Raw genomic sequence first — 8,173 nt, forward strand, 5'->3', positions numbered from 1 at the left:
GTCTTAGTGGGTTGCTCCGAAAAGTTAACCACATAGAGACCGTTCTCGACATGCCCAACGAAGGCTACTTTAAGAGTCTTGCTCCACAAGAGGGCCACGGTATCAATATCAAAGAATGTGGCAAAGCCCATGAGTGCAAGTTGACGAACGGAAAGTAAATTAAATGCAAGGGACTCCACAAGCATGACTTTCTCGATCGTTAGATCATGAGAAATGACAACCTTGCCGAGACCCAATACCTTAGAATGTGATGCATCACCCCACTCGACATTGGTGGGCATAGATGGAATCTCTTGCACGTCCACCACCAAGTCCTTGCTCCCGGTCATATGATTTGTTGCTCCACTATCGAGCAACCATGATCCCCCACCGGAAGCAAATACCTACACGAGATCAATGCTTGGTTTTAGGTACCCATTTAGTAATGGGTCCTTTGATGTTAGTAACAAGGGTCTTGGGAACCCAAATAGACCATTCAATGTATTCATAAGAGGAACCAACAAATTTAGCATAAACATGTCCATTACTAGCACGACACAACACATATGAAGGGTTAAAGTCGCCAGCTTTGTTTGAGTAAATGTTCTTGCCCTTTTGGACATCAACTTCCTTCACTTTCTCCTTCTTCTTCTTAGAAGTACCCTCTCCCTCTTTCACGAACGTTTGTTTGAAGGGAAAAGGACGATTGGCCTTGTTGTTCTTCTTCTTCTTGCTCTTGGACTTGTGTGCAAACCCAATTCCTTCTTTGCCCACAACTTCCTTTTGATTGCTCAAAAGGTCGTTGAGGTTTTTCTCACCTTGAATACAAGTCACAAGGCCCTTCTCAAGTTGTTCCTTCAACTTGGCATTTTCCTCCACAAGATGCACATGCTCACAACAAGGGTTAGTAGCACATGCATTATCAATTAATACCATATGAGGAAAGGTGGCCTTTTCCTTGATTAGCTTAACTTGGAGTTGAGCATGAGACTCCTTGAGGCTAGCATGAGTACCCTTCAAGACCTTGTGGGCCTTGTCAAGTATCTCAAACTCCTCTTTGAGTCTAGCATGATCAACCCCAAGTTTAGCCTTCTCGGAGGTTAGCACACGAGACATGACAAGAGCATGATCAAGATCTTTCTTTAACTTAGCATGGTCATCATTGTGACTCCTCAAGAGTCAAACGATGCACACGCTCATCCTCAAGAGCATTAGAGAGATCCGATATCTCATCGGCATAGTCACGACTATGACCTTCCATCTTGGAGATGGTTTCTTCGTGAGCCTCGATCATGTCATTGGCCTCACCAAGTTGTTCCAAGAGAGCAACAAAGTGCTTCTTGGACTTTCCCTTGAGCTTACTCATAAATGACTCAAATTCGTTCACTTCCTCATTAGACTCAACACGTCCATCAATGCAATCCTCCACGGAGGGATTAGTAATGAAGGTGGTTGTGATGTTGGGGGTTACCTTGTTTGAAGCCTTAGCCATGAGGCATCTAGCGGTGATGTTTTCGTTGCGTGATTCGAAGAGAGACACCCGGGGAGTAGCAATGGCAATGGATGCCATGGCCGTTGCTTCTTCATTTTCATCATCATCGTCATCCTCTTGGTATTCTTCTTGAACCACCAACCCACGCGTGGGAGTCTTCTTGGCGAAGTTGTTCTTGTTGGGGAAGGACTTGGCTTTGTCTTTTCGAATGAACTTGCCACCATTGTCTTCCCGCTTCTCGGAAGGACAATCCGCAACGAAATGGCTCACATTGCCACAGTTGAAACAAGTTCTCACTCGTTGTTTGCCCTTGACGCCACTTGAGTTGTTCTTGTTGAAGTTGGGTCTTGAGCTCTTCTTGCTCCAAAATTGTCTTGAAGCAAGGGCCATGTGCTCATGGTAATCAAACTTGGTGTCTTCGGGGTTGCTTTCCTCATCCTCCACTTCTTCCTCAATAACCTTGGCCTTCAAGGCAAGGTTAGGCTTCTTTACTCTTTGAGAACGGAGCACCGCATTATCGGCGGTCTTGTCCAAGATGCTCATTGCAACGAACTCATCCAACACTTCACTTGAGGTCAAGGTGTGGAAGTCCGGTCGTTGACGAATGACGGAGGACATGGCTTTGTTGTAGGGCATCATGGCCTTGAGGAACTTCCGCTTGATCCAATTGTCATCCGTGTCCTTGCTTCCATGATCTCGGAGTGCCACCGCGAGTTTGGTCACTCTTCGAAAGAGCTCACGAGGTTCTTCGTCTTCTTTCATTGCAAACTCATCGGCTTCATCTTGCACCACCTCATAGTTGGACCGTTGAGTGCTAGCACTTCCACGATAGAGACCCTCGACACATTTCCATGCTTCTTTAGCCACGACATGGGGTCGAAGGTGAGGGAGATCTTCGGGAAGGATTGCATCTTGGATGATGAAGAGAGCACTCTCATTGAATTGATTGTCCACGGCTTCTCGGGGGGTGAAGTTGCTTGGGTCATGAGGATAAAAACCTTCTTCAATGATTCTCCAAAGGTTAGTGTTCACATGTTTCAAATGACGCTTAAAGCGATAGACCCAATTATCAAAATCTTCATGTTTCTCATATTTAGGAGGTGGACCGGCATGATTCAAATGAGTGGAGGGGATAGGCCCTCCATAAACCGGTGGTTCCACATGGGCAAAGATGCCGGTGCCGTTTCTACCACTAGTAGAAGGACTCTTTTCATTGTTAGCTTCCCCTTTGTCGGAGATAGCATCCGTCACCTTGTTAGTAGGATCACCCACTTTCATAGGCGCGGTAGATAGTTTGAGTCCCTCTAGGAAATCATTAAACATGCTTTTAACCTCGGCCGTCATGGAGGTTTTCAATGTGTCTAAAGCCACATTGAACTCCTCACGAGAGACCGAGGTTCCCCCTTCGGCCGAAGATGAGATGGGATTCACACCGGAGTGTTCCTCCGCACCATCGTTGGTGTCAACCATACTCTTCGGACGGCAAAGTCCTTAATAAAGAGACGAGGCTCTGATACCAATTGAAAGGATCGATATGGTTGACTAGAGGGGGGGGTGAATAGGCAACTTACAATTTTTAACCTTTTCTTTACCAAATTAAAACTTTGCAACAAATAGGTTGTCTAGATGTGCAACTAAGTGAGCAACCTATATGATGTAATAACAACTAGCACACAAGCAAACAAGAGATGTAACAATAAGTAAGCTTGCGAAAGTAAAGGCACGAAATAACCAATAGTGGAGCCGGTGGAGACAAGGATGTGTTACCGGAGTTCCTTCCTTTTAAGGGGAAGTACGTCTCCGTTAGAGCGGTGTGGAGGCACAATGCTCCCCAAGAAGCCACTAGGGCCACCGTATTCTCCTCACGCCCTCACACGATGCGAGATGCCGTGATTCCACTATTGGTGACCTTGAAGGCGGCGACCGAACCTTTACAAGCAAGGTTGGGGCAATCTCCACAACAATCGGAGGCTCCCAACAACAACCACACCACGAAGCTTCACCGCAATGGAGTATGGCTTCGAGGTGACCTCAACCGTCTAGGGTGCTCAACACCCAAGAGTAACAAGATCCGCAAGGGATAAGTGGGGAATCAAATCTCCTTTGGTGGAAGTGTAGATCGGGCCCTTGTCACCCAATCCCGAGCAAATCAACAAGTTTGATTGGCTAGGGAGAGAGATCGGGCGAAAATGGAGTTTGGAGCAACAATGGAGCTTAGAGGTGGAAGAGGTAGTCAACTAGAGGTAGAAGACAACCCTTATATAGTCGTGGAAAGAATCCAACCGTTATCCACTAGTTCTGCCCGCGACACACGATACTACCGCTCCAAGGACGCGGTACTACCGCGGCGCCGCGCGGTACTACCGTGGTCCACCACGGTACTACCGTGGCAACTGCACAGGCCGGAACAAGCCAGAAGAAGGGGCTGTACTACCGCTCGCGCGGTACTACCGCTCCCACTTGCGGTACTACCGCAAGGCAGGAGGGTCACGGCCTGGGAAGGGCGCGGATGAAAATAAATTACATCCGTGCAAACTTCCGCAGAAACTAGGGTGGTGCGAAAACCCGACGCGGTACTACCGCCTGCAAGGCGCGGTACTACCGTGGTTGGCGCGGATGAAAAAAAATTCATCCGCGCCTACTACCGCGACACTGTGGTACTAGGCCGAAAGGGCCACGGTACTACGACTCCAAGGGAGCGGTACTACCATGGGCCACCACGGTACTACCGTGCTGGACGAGCGTTACTACCGTGAATGGCGCGGATGTAAAAAATTACATCCGCCCCCTACTACCGCACCGGAGCGGCACTAGGCCAGGGATCCGCGGTACTACTGCACCAAGGGGCGGTACTACCAGGAAGAGCCGCGGTACTACCGCTCGTACTTGCGGTACTACCGCAAGAACAGCAGTAGTCGCCAGTTTTCCACACAACCAAGATAACGACGGGTAGCTCCAAAGTGCAAGGAAAGGAGGGACAAGTGTACGTGTGATTCCACCCTACCTTTCCGACGCGGACCCCCTCTTAATAGTACGGCTCTCCTACGACTCAACTCCTCCAAGGAGAAACGTAGAACAACGCCGGCTTCAACAGTCTCCGAGAGGCACCGAATCGTCTTGTACCTAATGATGAGAAATCTGAGGGACTCAAGGCACACGATTAGTCCGCATGAGCATTGTCATCAATCACCAAAACACTTAGGGAAAAATATGCCCTTACAACGGGGATGAGCAGCACGGCGGCTGGGACGGACGGGCGACGGCCCGGATGAGCAACACGGCCGCCGGGACGAACGGGTGGCGGCCCGGATGAGCAGCGCGGTGGCCGGGGACGGATGGGGCGGCGGCTCAGATGAGCAGCGCGGCGGCCGGGGACGGACGGGGCGGTGGCCTGGAGCGAGCCTGAAAGCTTCGAGGGCAGTTAGACTCCCGCCAACTGCTTTCTCGTGATGCAGGGCACCGTAGAAGCGGAGGCGAAACCTGTGTTTTTGCAGATTGGGAGGGCTTTTTTACCGCGCCACTTAAAAAAAATTGCAGGTTAGAGTCGTTTAAGGGGTCTGTTCGGACGGGATTTTCCGCACCGACCCGTATTTTGGCGGTTATTTTACGGGTCGGGGATTTTTGCGAGGTCTGCTAGAGTTGCTCTAAATGGTTAAATCTAATCAGGCAGAATATAAATGCACACGTCTGTTTGGCAATTCCTAAATTTTAAAAAATATGTGCATACTGATCTTTTTATGCCTGATTAATAAAAAACATATGAGATGTGAAAGAAACCATACACCCATGCAACTGTTGACTAGTTTTGAGAGGGAACACCTATTTTTTCACGAATTGATGGACAAAAGAATGTTGATAGTATCACCTTATTAGTTCGGTAATGCTAAAAATCTGACATTAGATATTTAAGTATGGCAGATCGAACATTTTTTATGACAAATTTAGTTGGCTGAAGGATGTAGAATTTAGTATACGAGCATGTCAATTTTTTGGCAAAAAAATGAACTCGGTTGGATTTATCATACTTGGCAACTAAACTTATTATCCTTCACAAACACAAATTCTCTTAAAAAAACGTTTGATTTTTCATGGTAAAAAATCTGACATGGGATTTGTAGTAGAATCATATTAATTTTACAGTTTTGCTAGAACTCATCTAGATGAGATTTAATTTGGTCTCATTCACCTTTTATAGCCATTGGATGTGATGCTATAAGATGTGTGTGTACTGACGTGGGTTGTATCCATTCTTGTTTTTCAGGTGAATGGGACCAAATTACGTCTCATCTAAATGAGTTCTAGATACTCCCTTGATTTTACATGTCCCTACTTAGGGAGATTTCCCCCCTCTGTTTCGAATCAATCATAGTCCCATTACATTTCAACTTTACTCAGAAGACCCGATGAATAAACTCGGAGCAAATTTGTGCTGGAACTCAAAACATAAAAAAGACTGATTCATGTCACCAGTCCAAGACGCACGCATGTATCAACAATTATTCTTCATTTGTTCAACTAACTTAACTCAAGATATATTTGCCTGATGTATAAACTCGATATATACCACTACCAGCGCTTGTCACACCATGGTCCTTGCCACCTAGCCAGCTCTCGGCAGTACGTATGGGGTGGGCAGGAGCACCAGCGGCGTCTTGCGGTGGAAAGTCAGTCTGCCGGCCTCCTCCATGCCCAGCTTCTCCGCCACCATCCCCTCCGGCAGCTCCCACTTGAAGCCGTACAACATGTTGGCCAACGTGAACTCCACGTTCGCCACCCCCATGGCCAGTCCGGGGCAGATTCGCCGGCCGGCGCCGAACGGCATCAGCTCCAAGTGAGCACCGCGGAAGTCCACCTCGCCGTGCCTCCCGCCGGACTCGAACCTCTCCGGCTGGAACTCCGCCGCGTCCTGGCCCCAGCTCGCGGGGTCCCGCCCGATGGCCCACGCGTTCACCAGCACCCGCGTCCCCGCTGACACGTCGTAGCCGCCGATCTCCACCCGCCGCAGCGTCTCCCGCGGCAGAAGCAGCGTCACCGGCGGGTGAAGCCGCAGGGTCTCTTTGACAACCATCTTCAGGTAGGTCAGCTTCGGCAGGTCGCCCGGCTGCACCCGCTGCTCGTTGTTGCCGTTGCCGGCGACCACGGCCCTGATCTCCTCCTGCGCTTTCTTCAGAACTTGCGGCTTCCGGATCAGCTCCGACATCGCCCACAGGATCGTCACCGAGCTCGTATCGACGCCGCCGAGGAACGCGTCCAGGAGGACAGCCTTGACGTGGTCCCTCGTGAAGCCGTGCTCCTCGCAGATTCTGATGAGGGCGTCCACCAGGTCGCCGCCGCCGCTCTCCGGCTTGGGGCATGCGGGGTGCAGGTGCTGCTCCAGTACTGCCTCGAAGAAGCTGTCGAGGTCTCTGAAGATCCTCTCCCTGCGCGCGACTATGCCGGCGAGCCGGTCGAGGAGGCGGCCGACGGCGTTGGGGAAGAAGTCCTCGGCGGAGAAGCTGGCCGACATGTCCATAGCCTCCTCTAGCACGTGCTAGAACCGCTTGTGCTTGCCCGCGAACGCCTCTGCGCCGTACACGCTCCCGTACGCCACCGTGCTAATGACGCCGTCGGCGACACGGAACACGTGCTCGTCCAACGACACCGGCCCCGCAGCGTCACCCAGGGCGGCCATGAGCCTGTCGACCTGCTCCCGCCGGGCGGCCCAGGCGGCTCTAACGCCGCGGGCGCCGAGGAGCTCCGCAGCGAAGAGGCTGCGCATGTCGCGCCAGTAGGCTCCGTATGGTGAGAAGGCGACGCTTTTGCGCCCGTACGAGAGCCGCGCGGGACCTGGCGACGAGGGCCGGCTGCAGCAGTCGGCGTCGTGGGCCCTCATCACGTCGCGCGCAGCCGCGGAGGAAGAGACCACGACCGTCGTCGCCGCGCCGAGGCGGAGCAGCATGACGGGGCCGTGCCGCCGGGCCAGGTCACGCAGGCTGCGGTGCGGCAGAGGGCCCAGTTGGTGCAGGTTGCCGAGCACCGGCACCCGGTTCGGGCCGGGCGGCAGCTTCAGCCGCCCTTCCTCGGAGCTGCGCTTCGTCACCAGCAGGCACGAGACGACGGGGATGAGGATGCCGGCTAGGAGGAGGAGCTGCCATTGCTGGGTAGTGAGATATCCATCGTCCCGGCCGGAGGTTTATCTAGCTCGCTCGCGGACGAGGTGCTGCTGCTCGTGGACGGTCGTCGGGGGTGTATAAACTATAAAGTGACTGGCAATGGCATGGTGGACACCATGTACCAGTTGATCCAACATTGAAATTCCTGTAAGATTTTATTTCTGGCCTCAAAAGATAAACACTAGAATTTGTTTTTGCACTAGATGAACAATTTCTTATACACCATGCTGAATACTCCCTTCGTACCTAAATATATGTCGTTTTAGCTTTTCTAGTGCAAATTCTGTCACAAAATCATTTTGCAAAACTCTCCTCGTCCACCACCACTCGTTTCCGCAGTCCACTCGCTCTCTCCATCCACTCCAGATTTTTCCCATCTCTCACTCCCTCTTCCCGTCTCTAGCCAGTCCCTTTCCATGTCCCTGTCGCCGTCCTCTCCCTCTTCCCGTCGCATCACTCTTGCCACTGGTCGGAAAATCTCTCCAGCGACTTTATATTTCAGGTTCGGATGGAGTATGTTTTTAGTTATGTACGAACAACTTTAATTAGT

At 51.2% G+C, this 8,173-nt stretch overlaps 1 pseudogene; it reads right to left on the reverse strand.

Annotated features, from left to right (window-relative positions):
• Window positions 1–5,852: 5,852 nt before the first annotated feature.
• LOC123107353 (4-hydroxyphenylacetaldehyde oxime monooxygenase-like) lies at window positions 5,853–7,781 on the reverse strand (annotated as a pseudogene).
• Between the last annotated feature and the right edge of the window lie 392 nt (window positions 7,782–8,173).

Source organism: Triticum aestivum, chromosome 5A (assembly GCF_018294505.1).
Source record: "Triticum aestivum cultivar Chinese Spring chromosome 5A, IWGSC CS RefSeq v2.1, whole genome shotgun sequence".
Taxonomy (NCBI): domain Eukaryota; kingdom Viridiplantae; phylum Streptophyta; class Magnoliopsida; order Poales; family Poaceae; genus Triticum; species Triticum aestivum.